At 39.4% G+C, this 24,398-nt stretch overlaps 1 long non-coding RNA gene across 3 annotated transcripts in view; it reads right to left on the reverse strand.

The window, feature by feature from the left end:
• Window positions 1-2,360: 2,360 nt before the first annotated feature.
• The window catches only part of LOC149124317 (uncharacterized), a 118,985-nt gene continuing 96,947 nt past the window's right edge, over window positions 2,361-24,398 (reverse strand). For 2 of the 3 annotated variants that reach the window (XR_016214213.1, XR_016214211.1), the window contains one exon: window positions 2,361-2,511. This is a non-coding gene — a long non-coding RNA (uncharacterized LOC149124317). Of the gene's footprint in view, window positions 2,512-20,120; window positions 20,195-24,398 lie in introns of those variants that run through there. The other variant, XR_016214212.1, reaches the window with a different exon arrangement.

Consider the following 24,398-nt stretch of genomic DNA (forward strand, 5'->3'; position numbering starts at 1 on the left):
TTGCAGCTATTTTCTTGTAGCAGTACACAACAGGCTAAGAGAGAATCCAACTTCTAAGTAAGAGACAGTTCCACTGCAATCATAGTTGAGTCACCTCACTTAGACTCATACAGAAACACAGCGACATCAAAGTACATAAAATGCACTTTTAAAAACACAGAGCACTTACAAAATTTCATATTTAAGTATTTTTATTATTATCACATTTTGATTGCTGGTGTATCCTCTTTATAAAATCCTGGTACACCACATGAGAATCAGTACCCATGTAAGAATTCAATGGTTTCAGAGGCAAGGAACAAAAAACCCATCTGAACCCAATTTAAGTAATAAGGTATTTCACTGGCTCACAAATACAAAACTATCTAGAGACAGGGAGAATAATCAAGACCTACAACTTGTTTCTTTGTGATTCTCTTGGCTTTCCCTTATTCTATCTGTCAGCTTCATCTCTGAATTGGTACCATAGTTCTACCATGACTATGTCCTTGGTTTGAGGTCCATCTTTTCCCATGGCTTTTCCTAAAGCTCCCTGCCAGTATCCTCTCCTGCCTTTTACCTGTACTGATTCATACGCTCTTTCCTGGGTGAAGGAATGGCTGCTTGTCTTAGGCCTAGGTTCCTACACCAGCTACTGTCAAGGAGGCAGGAGACAAATCAGCTCCACCCTGGACCTGGGACAGGCTGGCTTCCCCTGAAGCATTTGTTGCTACAAGGAGGAAATGTAAAGACGTAAGGGTAAATCAGGCAGCAAAGACCCCAGTGTATTCTGGATAAGAAACAAATTATATCCGCTACATTTGTGGAGAAAATTAAATGGCTCAAGACAGGCAGAATGCTTGGATAATACCTGGCACGTGGAAAAATGCTCAGTAACATTAGCTGTTCTTCTTGGGGGACTAAAATTACTAACAAATCTGTTTTAAGTCAATTTCTAGAAATTCAGCAGAGAAGAACTAGTATCAAATCAAGAGGAATTATGGTCTCATATAAACTCTTTTATAGGTTTTTTGCTCGACCTAAGATTAGATATTATACATTCTCCAATTGGATTTTGGTCAATCAATATGTTTAAGTGCCTACACCATGAAAGACAAAATGAAAAATGTTATAAGAGACATTAAGTCTAAAATATAACATCCTCTCTCTAGGAACTTGGAATCCAATGTATAAAATGTATTCCATATCAATGTATAAGAGTAATATTTATTAAATATCATTATTCACTATTAAATACATAATCTATGAAATAATAGAAAAACTAGTTAAGTGGTTCAGGATCATGGTGTTTAAGAGTCTGGTCTTAAACAAGGGTATGAATCCTTGCTCGGGGATTAGTATCTAGGTGATATTGAACAGTGGGTTGATCCTCCCCAGCTACAGTCTCCTCACTTGTGAAATATACCTAACTGCCCAGGCTGCTATAAGGGTTATATTAAATGAGTCCATGCAAATAACTGCTGTCGCTGCAACTGCAACATTCTAAGGACTAAAAAAGGCTAGCGACTCTTAGAATCATCATCTTCATTATGAGTTAAGTTTTAAAAAATTTCATCTCAGTCTCAAAGGAAGTATAGGCTGTAGAAAGGTTAAAAAAAAGAGGAGATGGTGTCCATGTCACCACGGGTCACAGTGGGATTTCAATAAATAGCCCAAACCAGGGCGGGGGAAGTGTCTAGGTAGCAACTGACCATATTTGGGGAGCATTATCTCACTCAGTCCTTCTATTTATCATGTAAGTCGTTATCTCCTCTCTTTCCCATCTCCCACCCATTTTGCATACACCTCCTTTTTAACAGAGAAATTGAAACTCTGGTGGTTTCGTATTTTTTTAGAATTATAAATCTATGTTCCAGAGTAGCAACTGACCTGTTCTTACTTTGAAAATCAAGAAAGGAGTACAACTGTTAAATGAGTGGTGATGCAGTTAAAACAACTGAGTTAGTAAAATAACTTGATTACATAGTAGTCATTTTATGTAAACAGCAGGGAGGGGACTGGAAAAGTACTCCAGCGTGCTAATTCCCAATTTTTTTTTTTAATGTTTCCTATGATACCTGACTCCCTCCATGTGAAGAGATTAGGTGACAGAATTGGCAAGGGTGATTTCTGGAGCGTGCAGTGGCAAAAGCTTGGGTAACACAGATCCACTGTGTTCTAAGAGTCAGCAAAGTATAGTGAGGAAGCACACATGTCTCATCAAAGCCTCAGCACCTCCCCTTCTGTGGCTATGACCTTACGTAAGTTACCTAACCTCCCTCAATCTCAATCCCTTCATCTATAGACATGGCATAAAACAATACCTTCCATCTCTAAGAGTTGCAAAGATTCAACAAAACAGCATGGAGGACCCACCTTTAGGAGCAGTGTTGTTTTGTCTTCAGTTCCTCTACATCCTAGGAGTACATGCAACCCATAGATGTGTTTGTCCCTTTTCAGAGACACTGAGGTTTGTTTTTCCAGATGTAGAGCTCTGCACTCACCAAGATGGGACAGCATCACACTGAAACCCTGTAGGGAACCAACACACAACATTGCAGGGAAAATGGTCACTACTCAGTTTCCATGGGTCTGTTACTCAAGACTGACCTGAGTATCAACAGCCACAAAATATGTGGAATGCAGGGTAAAATGAAAATGTAGGGCTTCCCATTCCAACTGTATTATGTATTTCAAGATAACAACAGCAGAGTACTAACCCAAGTATGGAAAGCTTTGGAACACATGTCCAGATTATATACCCGTGAAACCAGCTGAGTTGATACTTTAAGCACTGTTCTTCAATCCCTTACCGTATTTCTTTAGCATACAGATGTTTAAAGGGGCACTTCAAAAAGTTTGTAGACAAGTTTAACTTGATATCAAAATAATTGAAATATATGCAGTTTTTTCATAATGTGCATTTTAATGAATTTTTTGAAGACTCCTCATCTGCATGGATTTCAGAATTTTTGTACCAAAATAAACTTTCAGTTACATTTTCAAATTTTTAAACTACCCTCCATATAGCTCGAACTCTTGCTATAACTTACATTACCTATGAAGTCATCTTTCTGCTACTTTCACCCCTAGTGCCTGGCAGCAAGCAATCGTCTTTCTTTTGATCTTAGTATTAAACTTGCTCTGCATTCTGAAATTCGACTACCTGGATACCAAGTTGGATTCCATCCACTGATTAGCCTCTATGACCATAGGCATGAAGCTTAACTTCTCTTGGCCTCATCTATTTAACTGTAAATTGAAGATAGTGAAAATAGCAACCTGTAGACCCGCAGATTAAGGGAGCTCATCATGCTCATAATTTAAAAGTTTATGAATAGTAACTAACACAGTGGTTCTCAACCCTGGCTTCACATTAGAATCTCTGGGGAAGCTGTCATAAAATTCCACTGCCTGAGCCCCACCTATGACCAAATGAATCAGAGTCCTTGGGGTTGAGGACTACCAGGATACTGATAGTTTTCATAAGAGATTGGCATGATCAGGACAGTTGGAGAGCATCAGTGTTGTATACAGCAAGTGCTCAATAGTGACTAGTTATTATTACACAACTAAGCTAAACAAAGAAGTAAAACATTCTGCTTCAGTTCTTCCCTTGGATCTACTTCCATCTGCTTTGATCCAGCAGGTACCTGCAACCAATGTACATCTAAACCAAAGCTGTTCTAAGGTGCTCCCCACTGAGACAAAGGAACCTTTGAATACAAGTCTTGCCATTAACCAGAGATGAGAGGGGAGATGTCAACTTCCCCAACAGGGGTCCTGTCTTTGATATCAGGGTAGCGCATATTCCAAAAGCTTTTAACACACTGCAGGTTTTAGAGGGGGCAGGGAGGACTTCAGCCAAGTCACCAGAGGTCCCTTAAATAATGCAAAGCAAAGCAAAGTGAGACAGCATGAGAATGTTAATATCTTGAGCTTATACTTCTCTGCCATCAGCATGGATAATCATCTTTTTGAAGTTGTCTCTCTGTCATATTTATGATGATGACACATCCATTATGAATATAGTAGCTCATTTGCAACATGACCTGACAAATATTGAATGTTCTAGGCCACATTTAATTCCAAGGTAACTGCAATCATTTGTGTTTCTTAGTAACCAGAAAGGGCTTGGATCACACAAAGCTTAAAATAGTGTAGTTTTTATGACTCATCCTTCACAACCAATCCACTGACCATGACCTGGATGGAAAGTGAAGTAGGATCTGGAGAAGTGGTTGGCCAAATTAATTTGGCCTCAAGATCAAGGGTAAAGGGCTGAGACTCAGGACACATTGTTAGAGGGGAACTGAGCAAGCTAGTCACATATGGTTTCCCAACTGAATTCGTTGACCATCTCTTCCAGCTACATCAGAACCTAGGGTTACAGACCCAAGGCTATGAGGACTCAAAGAAGCTGAACCTGCAATCCCCAATAGTTGACAACTTGCTACAGCTGCTGGGTTTAAGGAAAAGAAGCAGAGACTGCCTAGAAACTATTTATATTCCAGTTAGCTTTCCAAATTCTAAATATTTCAGAAGGAAAGTCACAAAAGATAATGCACACTGGTGTAAGTTTACATGACAATAGAAGCAATGTAGTTTTGTAACCAAAGTTAACTGATTAAGTCAAGACAACATTTCATTTCAGAATAGCATGGAAAAGTGTGAACTAGATTAAGCCAGAATGCTTTCCTTTTAATTAAGTAACTTGTTAGGAGCAAGCACGGTTTCCTAAAAGATTTTTTAACATATATATGTTCATCTGTGTGCATATTAGATTACAATATAAATTTTTTTTTGCTATAATTCTTGTCTCCTATAAAGAGACAGAGTCTCCCCAGGACATGGTTTACAAAAAGATGGCTCATAGGATATACTGTAGTCCATCCAGAATGTGTCTAAGTGGTTTTGTTATGGATGTTTTATGGTTTACAAAACGAAGTTTTGAAAAAACAAGAGTTGATAGCTAGTAGTTAAAAATTTAAAAGTTTCATACTTTTAATATGCAGATTTTTAAACTCCTCTTCAAATATTAGAATATTTGGCAATAATGAGTCTGCCTTTCCGGAGGTCAGGATAATCCAAACTTTCTTCTGAAAAAGGAAAAAGTCTGATAGGTAAACGGAGTGGCTCTATCCTTACATTGTCTATGCCTGGATCCTTTGGCTTGACAATATTTTGGACCTGTGATTTGCTCTTGCTCTCACTCCAACCTGTATTTCTGGCCTTGGTGCACACCTGCCTTCTATTCCAGTCAGGAGAGAGGGCTATGTTACCCAGGGACAGTTCTCTGAATCCTCTGAAATACATGGTGCTAGCTCTTGACCTAGGCAGGGTCTCTAGCTCAGACCCTGTGCCGGCTGAAACTTCCTCAGTGCCCAGTTTAGATGTGTAGACCTTCCAGAAAGTGTTTCTGCATGCTCATCTACCTCCTGGGAGTTCCTTTCCCTGAACACAACCAATGCATCTGTCTCCTCCAGCAGCCCACACAGTACTCATAGTTCTCTAAAATTATCATCCTTGTTTATTATCAGTTGCTTCCTTCAGTTGGTCGAAAGCTCCCTGAATGCAGGGATCATGCCACATCTACCTCGGCTTTACCACACCTTCTTCCAGGCCAATGGATTGCATCTAGCAGATACTCAATAATTGTTTGGTGAATTAGATTACAAAAGACTGCACTATAAGGTTATTTGGTGTGGGCCAGGCTGATGCCAGGAACCAGAAACTTTTTCTGGGTTTCCCACACATGTGCAGGGGCCCAAGAATGTGCACCATCCTTTACTGATTTCCCAGGCACATTAGCAGGGAGCTGGATTAGAAGTGAAGCAACCAGGACTCGAATTGGTACCCATATGGGATGCAGGAAGCCCAAGGGGCAGCTTAACCGGCTACATCACAGCACAGGCCCAGTCAATTAAGTTTTAATAAATTAATTACAGCACCTCCAGACAATGTAATACTCTAAAACCACTAAAAGTGAATTTAATAGACACTTCACTAATGAAAATATATAAAAGTTTATTAATTCATTTACTTACCAATGTTTACTGAATGCCTACTACAAGCCAGGAACTATTTGAAAAGGATTAAACTAAGCAAATTTCCTATGACCTTGGAAATAATACTGTAGTACAGAGGGCAGAAAACAAAACCTATATGTAAGATAAAAATAAGTGCAATAAGAGAAGTAAAGCAATGCATTGAACAAAGAATGACAGTGCAGATATGGGAAATATTTCTTTACTAAAAGAAATGGTCAAAAACATCTCTCTTATGAGGAATTATTTTCCCCCAGAAACATGAACACAGTGCGAGACTAAGCCACATGGCTATCTGGTGGAAGAGGATCCCAGGCAGAGAGAGCAGTAAGTCCACAGTGCCGAAGGTCAAAGTCTACTCGGCATAGTGGGATAAAGTAGAAAAGGGAGGTGTGGTAGGAGACAGGATCAGAGAATAAGTGTGAAATCACATTATTTAATGCCCTCTAGGAGACTGTGGTTTTTATTCTGAGTAGAAAGAGAGGAATGGCAGGTTTGAGAAAAATAATCAAGAGCTTCAAAATGGACATGCTAAGTCTGAGAAGCCTACTGCGCTTGCAGGTGGGAGGCAGACAGCTGGATGTAGAATCCAGGATTCAGGAGTGCAATTGAGGCTGTAGTACAGATTCAGGATGGCTTATAAATGGCGGTTAAGGCCATTTACTAGGCTTATGAAACTAACTTATTTTATTTTTTAAAGATTTATTTATTTATTTGAAAGTCAGAGTTACACAGAGAGAGGAGAGGCAGAGAGAGAGAGAGAGGTCTTCCATCTGCCGGTTCACTCCCCAGATGGCTGCCACGGCCGGAGCTGTGCCAATCCGAAGCCAGGAGCCAGGAGCCAGGAGCCAGGAGCTTCCTCGGGGTCTCCCATGGGGGTGCAGAGGCCCAAGCACTTGGGCCATCTTCTACTGCTTTCCCAGGCCACAGCAGAGAGCTGGATGGGAAGTGGAACAGCCGGGACTAGAACAAGCGCCCTTATGGAATGCCAGCGCTTCAGGCCAGGATGTTCCTTAACCTGATATGCCACAGCGCAGGCCCCTATGAGACTAATTAAAATGTGAACGTACAAAGGAGAGAAGCCTTTGTGGTACACCATCACACAGGAGTCTGGGAGAAGAAAGCTAAGTAAAGGCTACTAGGAGAGACTGCTGAGAAAGGAGAAAAAAGGAGGGAGCCCTCCGAAGGAAGCATAGTAGACGGCGTGCTACTGTCAAAGAGGAAGAGACCAACTTTCAAATTCTGCTGAGAGGCTGAGTAAGAGGAGGACCGAGAATTGACCATTGAATTTTGTGCCATGAAGGTCACTGATGACCTGAATAAAAGCAATCTTAGAAGAATGGTGCAGATAAAAGTCAGAGTAAATTAGGATCTCAAGAGAAGGAGAAGCACTGACAGCGAGTTTCCACCATCCTTTCAAAGCCTTTTCAGCGTTAGGAAGTAGCAGACAAATAGGGAGGCAATCTAGAAATCAGCTGGCCTGTTGTCCACAAAAATGTCAATGCAGTGAGAGAGAAAGGCTGAGGAAATGGGCCATGTTAAAAGAGGCCAAAAGCCACAGCTAAATTTTATATGAGATTGGTGACTGATCCAGGATTGGGGAGGGGAATTATTGTTAAGAATATTATTGAGGGGCCAGCGCTGTGGCACCATGGGTTAACGTCCTGTCCTAAAGTGCCGGCATCCCATATGGGCGCCGGTTCTAGTCCCGGTTGCTCCTTTTCTGATCCAGCTCTCTGCTAAGCCCTGGGAAAGCACTAGGAGATGGCCCAAGTCCTTGGGCCCCTGCACCCGCATAGGAGACCAGGAGGAAGCTCCTGGCTCCTGGCTTCGGATCAGCGCAGCTCCAGCCGTTGCAGCCATTTGGGGAGTGAACCAGCGGATGGAAGACCTCTCTCTCTCTCTCTGCCTCTCCTCTCACTGTGTAACTCTGGCTGTCAAATAAATAAATAAATCTTTAAAAAATAATATTATTGAAACAATTTATAAAATTTGAATGTGGGCTGTATTTTAAGCAAGAGTATTGTATAGTAAAAATTTCCTAATGTGATCCCTAAACAGTGGTTGTGCAATAAAATGTGTTGTTAAGAAGCACACAATGAAGCACTTTAGAGTAAAGCATTATGACAGATGAAAGTGTCACTCAAATGATTCAGAAAAAAATAGTATGGGGCCAGTGTTGTACTATAACAAGTAAGGCTGCTACCTGCAGCCCCAGTATCGCTTATGGGTGTAGGTTCCGGTCCCAGCTGCTCCACTTCCCATCCAGCTCCCTGCTAATGGCCTGAGAAAAGCAGCAGAGGATCCATCAAATATTTGGGTCCTTACAATCCATGTGGGAGACTCAGATAATGCTTCTGGCTGGCCCAGAGTTGGCCACTGTGGTCATCTGGGGAGTGAATCAGCAGATGGAAGATCTCTCTCTCTCTCTCTCTCTCTCTCTCTCTCTCCCCCTCCCCCCTCCCTCTCTCCCTCCTTCTCTGTGTAACTCTAACTTCCAAAATAAATACACATATAAATATATATACATATATGGGTGTTTATATGAAAATAATAGATAACAGAGAGAACATATATGTAGAATACAGAATGCATATATGCAGAATATAGGATCTGAGTGAGGGGTATACAGGAGTTCTCTGTATGATTCTTTAAAACCTTCCTGTAAATTTGAAATTATTTTATGATGAAACATTTTGAAAATGTTAACAGTCATTATTTTTAAGAAAACAACCAATTTTTTCCTGTCTCTATTTTCTTCTTCCTCAACAACAAGGTTCATTTTTGTAACAATATAAGTATTTTTTAAAGATAAAATTTCCAGTCCAGCTCCCTGCTAATGTCTCTGGGAATGCAGCAGAAGATGGCCCAAGTCCGTGGGCCTCTCTCTCCTTCTGTACCCCTCTCTCTCCTATGTGTCGCTGCCTTTCAAATAAGTAAATTCTTTTTAAAATGAATAAAAATATGTATCTGTTAACTTTATGAACCACTCAAAAGGGAAATGCTTTAATGATCTGAGGCAATGCTAGTTTCATAAGAAATATTTATAAATTTCTTAAAATCAAAAAACAAGTTTTATGACAGATCCTTAGTGGTAAGATTATATGTCACACATATTTGTGGGCCAAAGTTCAGGTTTCAGGAAAGAGAAAGTTAATAAATAGGGATATTGCTTCACAGTTTTACGTTAATTATAATGGGAAAGCACCAAATAAATTGTTAATTTTAACTTTCCCTTAACTCAATGGGCATAGCTTCCTTGAGGGCTTAAATTATTATCTCTATGCTTTATGTGTTGGCTTGACCATCCACAGCAGAGAAATCTCAAAAAGCAATTAATTATGCCCTTTACTCTCCCTGAGAAATTCCTATAGGGAATCTGTGAAAGAAGGGGCAGGATTAGGGTAATCACAGAAAATCAGTTTAGTCAGATTCTCACCCTGGGGAAAATCTGGCTTAATACTTCTTGGCTAAAAGGCCGAGTTTGCCATTATCACAATAGCAGGTTTTTTTGTAGGTACTCAATAGCACCTGTTGATTAACTGACAGGAAAGGGAGGAGAGTCTGAGAGACAACTTGACTTTGTACAAGCTAGCAGGGTTATTGCCAACTCTCACTCTTTCAAAATGTACAATAGAAGGCTAGAGTATCAGGAGAGTGATGGATTTTTTTAAATGTCTAACCATCTAATAGGGTGGATAGGCTACTTTGTTGACCATTAGCCTAGACTTGCCAAATAACAGGGGAAAAGAGGAACAGATAAAGCAATTTAAAAATATAAAAGTATACTTTTAGAATTATTACAAATACTGCACTTTGATACTATTTTGTATAAACATTTATTTATTAATGCATGTCTCTCAATTTCAGATCCTGATAGCATGGCACACTAAATAACCTAACTGACCCTTTTTGAAAAAATTGTTTTATTTAGTTGGAAGAGTGACAGGGAAAGAGATAGAGACGGAGAAAGAAATTTTCCATCCTCTGGTTCACTCCCCAAATAACCATAAGAATTCATGCTGGATCATTCAAAAATCAGAAGCCTACAAATCTACTTGGATGGCAGGGGTCCAAGCACGTGGACCACCTTCTGCTGCTTTCTCAGGTGCATAGGCAGGGAGCTGTATCAGAAGAAGAGCAGCCAGGACTAGAGTGGCACTTCAACATGAGATGCCAGTGTCACAAGTGTTGGCTTAACACAATGCATCATAACGCTGGAACCCTAATTGATCATCAACACTAGAACCAGAAGGAAATAAATTTAAACATCTACTTTTTTTTTAACTTTTATTTAATGAATATAAATTTCCAAAGTACGATTTATGGATTACAATGGCTTCCCCCACATACCGTCCCTCCCACCCACTACCCTCCCCTTTCCCACTCCCTCTCCCCTTCCATTCACATCAAGATTCATTTTCGATTATCTTAATATACAGAAGATCAGCTTAGTATACATTAAGTAAGGATTTCAACAGTTTGCTCTCACACAGAAACATAAAGTGAGAAATAATAGATGATTTTTTTTTAAATGATGATGAAATCAGATCAGACCTATTGTCATGTTTAATCCCAGTGAGAGTCAAGTTGGGAGTTGATAATTTCTTTCTCTTTTTTTTTTTTTTTTTTTACAGAGGATCAGTTTAGTATGCATTAAGTAAAGATTTCAACAGTTTGCACCCCCCATAGAAACACAAAGTGAAATATATTGTTTGAGTACTCGTTATAGCATTAAATCTCAATACACAGCACATTAAGGACAGAGATCCTACATGAGGAGTAAGTGCACAGTGACTCCTGTTGTTGACTTTACCAATTGACACTCCTGTCTATGGCATCAGTAGTCTCCCTATGCTCCGGTCATGAGTTTCCAAGGCTATGGAAGCCCTCTGAGTTCTCCGATTCTTATCTTGTTTAGACAAGGTCATAGTCAAAGTGGAGGTTCTCTCCTCCCTTCAGAGAAAGGTACCTCCTTCTTTGAAGACCTGTTCTTTCCACTGGGATCTCACTCGCAGAGATCTTTTGCCAGAGTGTCTTGGCTTTCCATGCCTGAAATACTCTCATGGGCTTTTCAGCCAGATCCGAATGCCTTTAGGGCTGATTCTGAGGCCAGAGTGCTATTTAGGACATCTGCCATTCTATGAGTCTGCTGAGTATCTCACTTCCCATGTTGGATCACTCTCCCCTTTATTTATTCCATCGGTTAGTGTTAGCAGGTACTAGACTTGTTTATGTGCTCCCTTTGACTCTTAGTCCTTTCATTATGATCTACTTTTTTAAAGACTTATTTATTTATTTGAAAGGCAGAGGCAGAGAAAGAGAGATAGAGATCTTCCATCCACTGCCCCACTCCCCAAATGGCTGCAATGGTTGGAGCTGGACCAATCTGAAGCCAGGTGCCAGGAGCTTCTTCCGGGTCTCCCATATGGATGCAGGGGCCCAAGGACTTGGGCCATCTTCTACTGCTTTCCCAGGCCATAGTAGAGAGCTGTATTAGGAAATGGAATAGCCAGGACTTGAACCAGGGCCCATATTAGATACCGGCACTGTAGGCAGCGGTATTATCTGCTATGCCACAGTGCTGGCCTCTAACATCTATTTTAATTTACTATTAAATTGGCAATAAGATAAGAGTCCTGCAGAGGCCTAAAGTCAAGTGAAAACAAGAGCCCAACATGGTAAGCAAAGGACCAAAGTTTACTTTTACCCTGGAGGCAACTTCTGAACACACATAAGTTTGGGCTTGCTTTTTCATAGCTGTACAAAGGATGAAGAAAGGAGAATTTTTTTTTCACAAATTGGTAAATCAAATAGGAACATCTACACTTCTCAAAGTTTCATGGAAAATGTGTAATCTGAAGAGAAAAAATACTATGCAGGGATTAATTTAAAAATTTATACCAAAATAAACATCATTTAATTCCATATTTCCACAAAATGTTTGAAGTACTCCTCATATATTTTGTGCAAAAAATATGCATGCCCAGCAGACAAACTAAAAATAAACCATGTATCTACTCCTTATTTTACAGGAGGAAGTCAAGGGGAAATACTGAAAAAACAGAAGGGCACAAAAATTGAATTTCTATTTGACAGACAGGTGAAATACGTAATTTTTAAAGAGATAACTTCTGCAACTGCACCAGCAAATCCATCTAACCAAAGCTACACAAGACCTTAACCTTAATAAAAATCTATGAAACTCTATTGAAAGATATTAAGAACTAAATAAATGTAGAGATGTACCATTATACATACAAAGGCAACCACAGCATTGAGAAGATACTACTGCTTCCCAAATTGATCTATGTATTCAATCCCCAAAGATTTTACTCTGAAACTGGGTAAGAAAATTGTGAAATGTAAATATCAGGGCAAAAACCAAGAATGGCTCGAACAACTCATAACAGGAAGTACATTGCGAAATATTCATCTTACCGGGTATCAAGAGTTATTATAGAAAGTTAATATTTAAGATATGGTGGTATGGGCCCTGGGATACACAAAAGAAGTGATGGGACAATTACTAGAACACAGAAACATTTCCACAAACACATATGGAGTTTTGATTAATAAATTATTGGGAAACATAGATTTTTCTATAAATGATACTAAAACAATAAAACTGAATGCCAAAAATAATATAATTTCATACAGACATAAAATCCTAGATATGGATATAAAGGTAGAATAATTTTATAGGCAATACAGAAGCATGTCTTGGGGTCAGCACTGTGGCGTAGCTGGTAAGGCCACTGCCTGCACTGCCTGCATCCCCCTATGGGCACCGGTTCAAGTCCCAGCTGCTCCACTTCCCATCCAGCTCTCTGCTATGGCCTTAGAAAGCAGTAGAAGATGGCCCAAGTGCTTGGGACCCTGCACCCACGTAGCAGACCTGGAAGAAGCTCCTGGTTCCTGGCTTCAGATTGACACAGCTCAGTCCGTTGCAGCCATTTGGAGAGTGAACCAGTAGATGGAAGACCTCTCTCTCTCTCTCTCTCTCTCTCTGCCTCTCCTTCTCTCTCTGTGTAACTCTGACTTTCAAATAAATAAAACTTTAAAAAAAATAACATGTCTTTACCATCCCATTCAAGGAGCCCTTTATTTTTTTTTCTGGAGTTGACCTTGGAGTGGGGAAAGATTTCTTGAATAATACGTAATTAGACACCATAAAGAAAAAAGCTTAATTACACCAAAATTAAGAGCATCTGTTCATTGAATTACACCGTGTGTCAGAAATCATGAGTCCTCCTCAATATCCAAGTACTTCTCTACACTTCCAAGACTCTCTTACACTTGATTGAGGTCTTATGACCAGATGTCACAAGCCACTTCCAGAAATAGCCTTAAAAATAATCCACACCATCCTCCAGCTCTTCTTCCCTTATCATTGGATAACACAAAGACCACGAGTAATCCAAGACATTGCTACTAATATCAGGCTTTGTTTTTCCATTGAGATTTGACATTCATCTGTTACTTCAGTTTAGCCTATCCTATCCTATCCTGAAAACACTACAGAGAAAGTGACAGCAACAACATGGAGAAGACATTTGCCATATATCTAATAGACAAACGGTCACTATACAAAGTACTTTTGAAGTGCATATTAATCAATAAGAAATGGATAAATATCCCAATACAAAAGTGGGCAACATGTTTGAACAGCTTCTCTCATAACGGTCAATAAACACATAAAAATAATTCATTCTCTTTAGTAAATGAATTTTTATACTCATCAATATGGCAAAACTTATAAAGGTCTGGTACTACTCTGATTTAAATTAAATGTAAAACAACAAAAATTCTTACCCACTGCTAATAGAGTTCTAATTCAATATAACTACTTTGCAAAACTGCTTAGGGTTATGTAATTATAGTAATAGAACGGATACTCTTCATCATAGTTACTTTGCTCCTGAGTTTATACCCTAAGTCAGTGCCATCCAACAGACTTTTGATGATGAGAAAAATATCCTATAACCTGGATAAACCATGGTACCCATTTTTGATTGAGCACTTTAATTAAATTGGGCTACTGTGACAAAAGACAATCATATAGTAGTCAAAGTAATTTTTTAAAAAAGAATAACTTGTCCACTTCCATTGGAAAGCTATAGTTGATCTAGTCCTATTTATAGCAGGTTGGGTCATATTTACAATAAAATCCTGGGATGAACAGTAGAGAGAAAGCAATCTGACTGGCAGGGATAAAAGGACCCAACAAATAACACAGTGATAAATCCCCTAGGTGTTATTTTTGCCTCATATAAGCCAGAATTGGAGCTGAATAATTCATCAGCCCAAAAATACCCATAGAGACAGACCAAGAGAAGAAGTCCCCAAATCCCTATTTTCTTCCCAGGGAACATAGATAAGAGCAACCTAACAAGCCAGAATATCTTTAGATAATATCTTCCCCACTCCAGTCAAACACCACTAGGGGTAGGGGGTGGGGAGAAACCGTGGCTCCTATCCTACCCACATTATCAAAGGGTTGCAAAATCAAAGATTTTTCAACCATTGAAGGCCATAAAAATGTCCTACAACACTTCTAACAGAGTAGTCTCACAAAATACCAAGTATAGAACTTGGGCATCCAGCTCCCCTCAGCAATAATGAGTTGTCAGTCCACCTTCCCACCAAAGTGTCAGCAAATACACCTGGGGAGCCAAAACGTCTAACCACACCCATAAAGAATAAAAAACAATCGATAAAGATGTCACCAGACACCAAGTGAAGAACCTTGACTTCTATCCTCATCCTATCTTTGTGCTAACAAGTTTACGCCTCCTCCTTCCTCACCAGAGTGATGTCAGAGAAAGCAAGCTGAAACACGGGTTTAAACAAGACCAAAAGATTCATAAATAAACAGCATTGTCCAGATTTCAAACAAAAGCCATTCACTCACCAACCAAAAACAGAAGAAACTCATGTTGAATGGAAACAAAGGTAACCAAGAGATGTCAAGATGATGGAGATATTAGAATTATCTAACAAAAAGGTTAGAGCGACCATCATACAAAGGCCTCAGGGAAAAACTAAAAATATGCTTGAAACAACAACAACAAAAAACAGAGCTCTCATGAAGGAAATCAAAATTCTGAGCAAAGAAATCAGAGATAGAATTAGAGGAAAATTTGAGAACTTAAAAAATACAATAAACAAAATAAAAAACTTGATGGATGAGCCCAACATCAGAATGGAGAGGACAGAGGGAATAATTCATAAAGTAAAAGGTAAAATAATATAAATTTTCCAAGCTGAACAAAAAATAGAGGAAATAGGCAACAAAAAATGAACAAATCCTCTGGGATGTCCGGGACTATAACAAAAGATGTAACACTCATTTCACTAGAGGAAGAGGAGACAAAAGGCGAGAATAAATCCTTGACCAAGTAATGGCTGAAAACTTGCCAGACCTAAGAAGAGACAGACACTTAGATTCAAGAAGCTGAGCAAACTAGGCTGGCGCCGTGGCTCAATAGGCTAATCCTCCGCCTTGTGGCGCCAGCACACGGGGTTCTAGTCCCGGTCGGGGCGCCGGATTCTGTCCCGGTTGCCCCTCTTCCAGGCCCGCTCTCTGCGGTGGCCCGGGAGTGCAGTGGAGGATGGCCCAGGAGAAGCACCTGGCTCCTGGCTTCGGATCAGCATGGTGTGCCAGCCACGGCGGCCATTGGAGGGTGAACCAATGGCAAAGGAAGACTTTTCTCTCTGTCTTTCTCTCTCAATGTCCACTCTGCCTGTAAAAAAAAAAAAAAAAAAAAAAAAAAAAAACCTGAGCAAACTAAATAAGAAAGAAAGGAAATCCATTCCAGAACATAATCAAATTAAAGAAAAATATTGAAAGCAGTTAGAATTGCTGTAAACCTGACAAACTATCTTTGGTTCAAACACAATTAGAATGATTAGAATGACAGCATATTTCTCATCAGAAACCCTGGAAACCAGGAAGAATTATAGCAACATGTTACAAGTGCTGAAAGAAAAACACAACTCAAAATCATATATCCAGTGAAAATATGTTTCAGGAATGAAGGAGAAATCAAGATACTTTCTAATGAAGGAAAACAAATATAATTTGGGAACAGCAGAACTACTCTAAAGGAATCTCTAAACAGAAAATACCTAAAGTAAACTTGGTATATCAAGAAGGAAGATGCTAATCACATATTATTATTAAGATAATAATATTGCCAATATTTAGATATCAATGTTATTCATAATAAGGGTAACTACTCATAGACTCTATCACCTGTTCAGTATTGCAAACTATATTTGCTGGTAGAAGCAAACAAATTATACTATTTGATATAGTTCTAAAAATATACTGAGGAAACATTTAGAAAATCATGTAAATGGAGGAGTTTAAAGGAATATAAAGAGATATCAAATTTTTATGTATCACTTGACTGGATAAAATTATGACACCAGCAGGAAAGTATATATCCTCAAAATATTAACCAAATGAAAGTAGGACTGGATATATTAATATAAATAATAGGACAGACTACGGAGAAAAGAAAATGATCAGACTGTAATGATAAAAAGGCCAGCCCAATGAGAAGACATGGTGATTTCAAATGTGAGAACAACAGACAACAGAGTTGTAAAATACAAAATAACTGAAAGGAAAAAAAAATAAATCCACAATGACAGTTGGATATTTTAATACCCCCTCATCAACAATTGATATAATTAGACCAAAAATTAGCAAGTATATAAAAGAACCCTACAAAATGATCAATTAGTATCCAGTCAACTTTTAAAACAGTACATACAGCCCTTAATAGGTGGATTTAACCTTAGTCTAGCATGAGTTCAGCCAGAAAGTTCAGTTGGCACAAGAACTAAAATTCTAGAGTGATACCATGCCCAAAATACTGACCATTTGCTCTTGGTCTCTTTTTTACTTATTTTGTGTTGCAGATGGGGGAAAACGACATATATATGCATATGTGTCTCTGTGTGTATACATTCTCTAGAGAACTGTTGGGGAATTTTCAGCAAGTATAAGCAGAAAATGTTATGAGAAACTCATGAACTATCATACTTTAACGTTTTTCTGACTGTATAAAATAAGATCTAACTTGAGGAAGGAATTGCTATTTTGTGTTATGGTTGACAAAGAAACTAGGATTTCTGAAGCAAAGTACTTAACGTATGCATTCTATGAAGTGGGTTGTACAACAACATCTTCTCTAAGAGTTTTTGGAGGGCAAAAATCCAACTTTTCCTGCTTGTTTGGAAAAAAGGAAAGCTGTTTGTCCAAGCAACAACAACAGATTGAAAAAGTAGTTCTGCTCCCCCAAAAGGCAAAACAATCTCTGAGAAGACAGAACTAGCTGGCTGTTGGTGTAACTCAGCAATACTTCCATCCACTGGCAGAAATAGCAGTGTATTTCCTGTAGATCAAATTTGCAATTTTTCTCAGAAAAAAATTTCTTGGGTTTTGTAAATGCATATTCATAAAATTAAAATAGCTTGATTTGTTGGCACTCAGGGCCTGGAAGCAGAAGCGTGAGGGAAAGGTGGAAGAATATTCCCAGGGGTTAAAGGAAAAACACAGGGTCAGATAAACTCAGAAAGTAAAGCAAAAACACAGGTCAGGTCTCTGGGCAGAGCAGGGAGAACCAGATGTTAACGGTGCAGATGTGTGTGGGAAAGAGGACAGCGTTTCCACTCAGGTTCCTATAGTGTGAACTTGAAAATGCTGGTTGCCTACCCAGATGGTAGAGACTCAGGTCTGCCAGCACAGAACTGAAGGTGTGTCTGGATACAAGCTGGCTGGGATTCCAGCCAGGGAGACAGCAGTGAAGCTGGGAACAACAGGGCGGCATCTGATCTAAACGAAGTGCCCTTCAGAGAAGAGTTCATGTCTACTTGGGTGGCAGCTGCTTGCAGAAAACAGGGGGGATAATCTGAAGCTTCTTAACTGGCCCCTCCAGCTCCACCCTGTACTTCTTTGTCTCTCTGTCTTGCTCTCTCTCTCTTTTTAATGGATGGAAGAGACCTCATAGTTTTACTCCCTATCTCCCTCTCTTGCCAGGCTACGAGACAGCAGGAGCTATCTTCTTCTTCCAAGGCCACAGCTGCTTTTGGGCAGTAGTAACTGCTCTCTCTTTTACCAGACATGAGGTGCTTCCTCGTTGTTTGCTTGTTTCTCTTGACACTGTCCATACATTCATAATGTTCCCCTCCTAAAAGTTGGTTCAGTTCTCCCATTTGAATGTAGGGTGTGTTCCCTGCCAGGATCCTCACCCAGGCAGTGGATTTGTCCCAGGTAGTAAGTAAGCTCCAGAAACACAATGTGAAGAGGAGGAAAGAGCGGTGACAGCACGCTGCTTGCGGTCTTTGGCTGTCCTCTAGGAAAGCAGCACTGCCATCGAAGCCATCTGGCTTAGGTTACGGTGTTGCACAAATTAAGAAAACGACTTTGGGTGTCATTGGGAGTTTGGAGAGGGGAAGCAGTATGAAGTCATAGAAAGAACACAGGCTTGAAAGTCATACAGAGCTGGCTCTGTTAGTTCCTATGTAATCCAGAGAAAGTGACTTAAATCTCTGAGCTTATGTTTCTTTCATCTGTTCAGAAAGACAATAGCACCAACACACTGGGGATTTTGTGTGATGGTGAATGATTATGGTAACAAATAGAATGCATCCAGGACATGGTCTAGAACATTGCAAATTCCAGGTCAATGTTAGTTCCTTTCTTCCTTTTTGGCTTCCAAGTCAAGGGTGGCCAAAGCCTAGAAAAGAAGAGGCTTTTGGGTGCCAGCACCATGGCTCACTTGCCGGCAGGGTTCTAGTCCCGGCTGCTCCTCTTCCAGTTCAGCTCTCTGTTGTGGCCCAGGAAGGCAGTGGATGATGGCCCAAGTGCTTGGGCGCCTGCACCCGCGTGGGAGACTAGGAAGAAGCACCTGGCTCCTGGCTTCGGATCGGCATAGCTCCAGCCATAGCGGCCATTTGGGAGGTGAACCAACGGAAGGAAGACCTTTGTCTCTCTCTCTCTCTCTTTCTCTCTCTCACTGTCTAACTCTATCTGTCAAATAAACAGAAAGGAAGAAAGGAAGGAGGAAAGAAAGAAGATGCTTTTGGAGCAGAAAGATACTCAGTGGCACAGTGGTGCTGACCTATTGCTTTGCTAAGAAAAGGTCCGGGTACTCAATGGAATGTGCATTGCATTAACATCAGACCTGCACTCAGTGTATAGCTCATAGATAAAGCCAGGTGATGTATACAAAATGCTTGAACTGTTAAAGCCCCTGTATTCTACTAGTAAATGAAGAATTTTGGTCAGATCACCTCTTCCTAAAGAAATGATTACAATCAGGAATTTTGAGGGAGAATACAGCACAAGGAGGGGAGCACGTACCCCTCAACTTCCAAAAGGAAAGACAGAACACAATAGAAATGACAGCAGTGCAGCAGAAATGATGTGCTGGCAGGCCATAAGCTGAATACATTTGCAGGAATGTGGGTTTTTTTGTTTTGTTTTGTTTTGTCTTGTCTTGCTTTGTTTTGCTTTTTGTTTTGACCTGTGCAGTGGTGTTATAATTTTAACATTAGTTGACATCCTTCAAATTCAGGGGACATTGTGTGAAAATTCCAGTTACAGCTTCTTTCAAAAGTCTGCCAGCCCTCCCTCACTATAACACAACTTGCTCCAGGATAGTGATGGCCAGAGGTGAGTCCCGGCTGCCACCCACAGAAAGAAGCTGAGCCCTCCCTGTGGACCCAGTCTTCACGTGGCCCACTTCCTTCAAGGATGCTACATGCAGCCTTTTGAAGACACTGGAGCATATGCCACCTAATCAATTAAGAAATGTAGATTTGCAGTAGCTTACAATATGGAACAAAATGGAGAATACATCAGTATATGGCAAGTGATAAGTGACACAAGTAACAATTCAGTGACACTATGTTTGCCAGCAATAACTTGTGTTGCCTCTTACTTTGTTGAACACCTATTCCAAGGAAGAAGCTGCATCATTCTCAAAACTAACACATGAAGGAAGAAAAGCAAAGATGTAGTCTACCATTCTCATATAAACTCTGTTTTTGGTAACTACTAGGTAAGAGGGGAAATTTACCTTTACACAATGTTTCAGTGAATAATTGCAGAAGGAATGATAGAATTCGGATGCCATGTGTTGATACACGTGCTTAACGATTTCAATAAGCATCAACGGTTGTTAAGTCCAAGAAAAAAAAAAAAAAAACAGGAAAGATCAGGTTATTACAGAATCACAGAATCATGGTGGACACATACAACATCAGCTCCAAAGTATCTCATATTAATTGAACAAACAATAAATGAAAATGCAAGAGGAAGGAGGTAACCTTTACTTGAAAAAGGATTTGATACAAATAACCTATTGGTAATGCATGGACTTTATTCAGAATAAGCTGTACAAAGTTTAAAAAATTCAGGAGGTGCTCAGGGACATTTGAATATTGAGTGAATCTGAAACTTAGAAATTAAATTACTTATTTGATTAAAAAAATCACACAGATAATTTATTATTATTAATAAACTTCATTTCTGGGGCTGGCGCTCTGGCGCAGCAAGTTAACACCCTGGCTTAAAAGAACGGCATCCCATATGGGCGCCAGTTCGTGGCCTGACTGCTCCACTTCCAATCCAGCTCTCTTCGGTGGCCTGGAATAGTGGTGGAGGATGGCCCAGGTCCTTGGGCTCCTGCACCCAAGTGGGAGACCCGGAGGAGGCTCCTGGCTCCTGGCTTCGGATCAGCACAGCTCCGGCTGTTGCTGCCAGTTGGGGAATGAACCAGCAGATGGAGGACCTTTCTCTCTCTCTCTCTCTCTCTCTCTGCCTCACCTTCTCTCTCTGTGTAACTCTGCCTTTCAAATAAATAAATAAATATTAAAAAAAACCTTCATTTTTCGAGATGTGCAATTCGGGACATGCTCAAGCTGACTTACCTCAAACGGTAGAGTTAGAAACATACCAGGGGATTCCAATTCAATCCCATCGAGGTGGCATGTACCAATGCCATCTCACTAGTCCCAGTGATCAATTTCTGTTCACAATTGATCGTAATGATAGGACTAAGAACCAAAGGGATCACATAAACAAGAATAGTGTCTGCAAATACTAGCTGATAGAATAAAAAAGGGAGAGAATGATGCAACATGGGAAGTGAGATACACAGCAGACCCATAGAATGGCAAATGTCCTAACAGCACTCTGGCCTCATAATCAGCCCTTAAGGCATGCGGATCTGGCTGAAATGCCCATGAGAGTATTTCAGGCATGGAAAGCCAAGACACTCTGGGGGAAAAAAAGAAAAACCTAAATGAAAGATCTCCACGAGTGAGATCCCAGTGGAAAGAACAGGTCTTAAAAGAAGGAGGTACCTTTCTCTGAAGGGAGGAGAGAACTTCCACTTTGACCATGGCCTTGTCTAAAAATGATCAGAGTCAGTGAACTCAGGGGGCTTCCATAGCCTTGGCAGCTCATGACAAGAGCCCAGGGTGATTACTGATGCCATAAACAAGAGTGTCAAATTGTTAAGTCAACAACAGGAGTCACTGTGCACTTACTCCTCATGTAGGAGCTTTGTCCTTAGTGTGCTGTACATTGAGATTTAATGCTATAACTAGTACTCATACAGTATTTTTCACTTTATGTTGCTGTGTGGGAGCAAACTGTTGAAATCTTTACTTAATGTATGCTAAACTGATCTTCTGTATATAAAGAGAATTGAAAATGAATCTTGATGTGAATGGAAGGGGAGAGGGAGTGGATAAGGGGAGGGTTGCGGGTTGGAGGGACGTTATGGGGGGGAAGCCATTGTAATCCATATTATGTACTTTGGAAATTTATATTCATTAAATAAAAGTTAAAAAATTTTTAAAAAAATATAAGTTTTGGAAGAAAAAAAAACCTTCATTTTTATAGCAGTGTAAATTTCCTAGTAAAACTGAGTGGAAAGTATTGAGTTCCCATCTACCCTGTCTCCTCAAATGCCCAACATCCCCACCACTCACATTCCACATCAGAGTGATACAGTGATACGTTCATTACAACCCATTATCCTACCACTAGTACCCAAATTCCTTTATCTGGTGCATAGTTTATATACTTGGCTGAATGTATAGGGGGCTTTCAAAAAGTTCATGGGAAATGCATTTTATGAATAAACTATACACAGATTGCAAATTTTTCTGCAGCAAAATAACTAAACCTATTTTTTACTCCATTTCTTCATGAATTTTGTGAAGTACTGTTGTATAATGATGTATATCTGCCATTAGAGCATCACCAGAATGTTGTACTGTCATAAAAATCCTCTCTGCTCTGCCTGGTCATCACTCTTTCCCACCTAATCCCTAGCAAATGCTATGCTTTATTCCATTTCTGTGGGTTCGCATGTTCCAGAATGTCATATGGTTGGAATCATGTAGCACACAGCCCTTGCACATGGTTTCTGTTACTGAGTAATACACATTGAAGTTTCATCCAGTTCTTTTCATGGCTTGATACTTTTTGTTTTAGCTATTTATGGTTTATTTATCTATTCAACTACTGAAGAATTTATTACTTCCAAGTGTTAACAATTAGGAGCACAGTGGCTTATCAACATCTGTGTGCGGGTTTCTATGTTGACATATGTTTTCAAACTATTTGAGTAATTATTGCTATTATTATTTGAGTAAATATCAAGGAGCACAACTGCTGAATAACATAGTAAAATATATTTAATTTTGTATTTCTGTTCTCCAGAATGGTTATATCACTTTGCAATCCCATCAGCACTCATGAAGAGTTCCCACTGCTCCACACCACGACCACCATTTGGTACTGAGGTTTTCTGGATTTTGGTCATTCTGATGGGTACATAGTATTACCTCATTGCTTTATATGTCAATTATCTATCTGGTGTTCAGTATCTTTTCGTTGGCTTACTTGCTGTCTATTCATTTTGGTTGAAGGGGTCTGTTCAGGTCTTCTGACTGTATTTTTTAATTGAGGTGGGTTTTTTTTTTTAAGTCTATGTTGTTGAGTGTTAAGAGCTGTTCTTTCTTTGAGATAATAGCTCCTGAATAGATATAAATAGATATGTCTTTGCAAATATTTTCTCCCAATATGTGCCTTGAATTTTCATACTCTTGACACTGATTTTCACACAGCAGAAGTTTTTTTTTTATCTTAATGAAGTGCAAGTTATCATTTATTTCTCTCATGTGTTGCATTTAAAAAGTTATCACCATACCCAAGGTCACCTATGCTTTCTCCTGATATCTTATAGGAGTTTGTAGGCTTTTAATAAATTACTTAAGAGGCAGGGACTGAAAAAGGAGAGAGAGAGAGAGGGAGTTAGTTGGCTATTCTGGTCTTTTGCTTTTCTGTATAAATTTTAGAATCAGTTTGTTGTTACCCTAGTTTGCTTATTATATATATTTATTTTTATATTTTGTTAGATTACATTTCCTAATATTGGATAAGCTCATGAGAGAGGCTGGTATGTAATTTTCTTTTCTTATAATGTCTTTGTCTACTTTTGGTAGTCAGGTAATGTCAGCCTCATAGAGTAAATAAATAATTATTCACTCTGCTTCAATCCTCTAGAAGAGATTGTAGAGACCTGGTAAAATTTCCTCCTTAAAGGTTTTGTAGAATTTACTAGTGGATCGGTCTGGGACCGTTGCTTTCAATTTTGAAGAGTTCTTAGTTGTTGACATTATTTCTCCTTTTAAAAGATTTGTTTGTTTGAAAATCAAAGTTAAAAAGAGAGAGGAAGAGACAGAAAAATCTTCTGTCTGCTGGTTCATATCTCAAGTGGGCATAATGGGTAAAGCCATGTCAAAACCAGGTCTCCTGTGTCTCCATGTGAATTTTAGCATCATTTCTTTCTGCATCTGAGAAGAATGTCCTTGGTATTTTGACTGGGATCACACTGAATCTGTAAGTCGCTTTACAAAGTATGGACATTCTGATAATATTAATTTTTCTAATCTACCAACATGGAAGGTGTTTTGTTTTTTTTTTTCATGTTTGGGCCATCTTCTAGTTTTTTTCTTAATTTTTATTGTAGAATTCTTTCACATCCTTGGTTAAATTTATTCCAAGATATTTAAAATTTTTGTATCTATTGTTAATGGTACTGATCTTAAAGGTTCTTTCTCAGCTATGGCATTGTTTGTGTATCCAAATGCTATTGAGTCTTATGTGTTGATTTTACATCCTGCAACTTTACTAAACTCTCTTATGAGTTTCAAAAGTCTCTTAGGCGAGTCCTTTGGTTCTCCTATGAATAGGATCATGTCATCTGCAAACAGGGATAATTTGACCTCCTCCTTTCCAATTTGTATTCCTTTCTATGACTTCAGGAACTCTTAAGA

The sequence above is a fragment of the Oryctolagus cuniculus genome, chromosome 10 (assembly GCF_051225735.1).
Source record: "Oryctolagus cuniculus isolate XC-2025 breed Fujian yellow rabbit chromosome 10, ASM5122573v1, whole genome shotgun sequence".
NCBI classification, from domain to species: Eukaryota; Metazoa; Chordata; class Mammalia; order Lagomorpha; family Leporidae; genus Oryctolagus; species Oryctolagus cuniculus.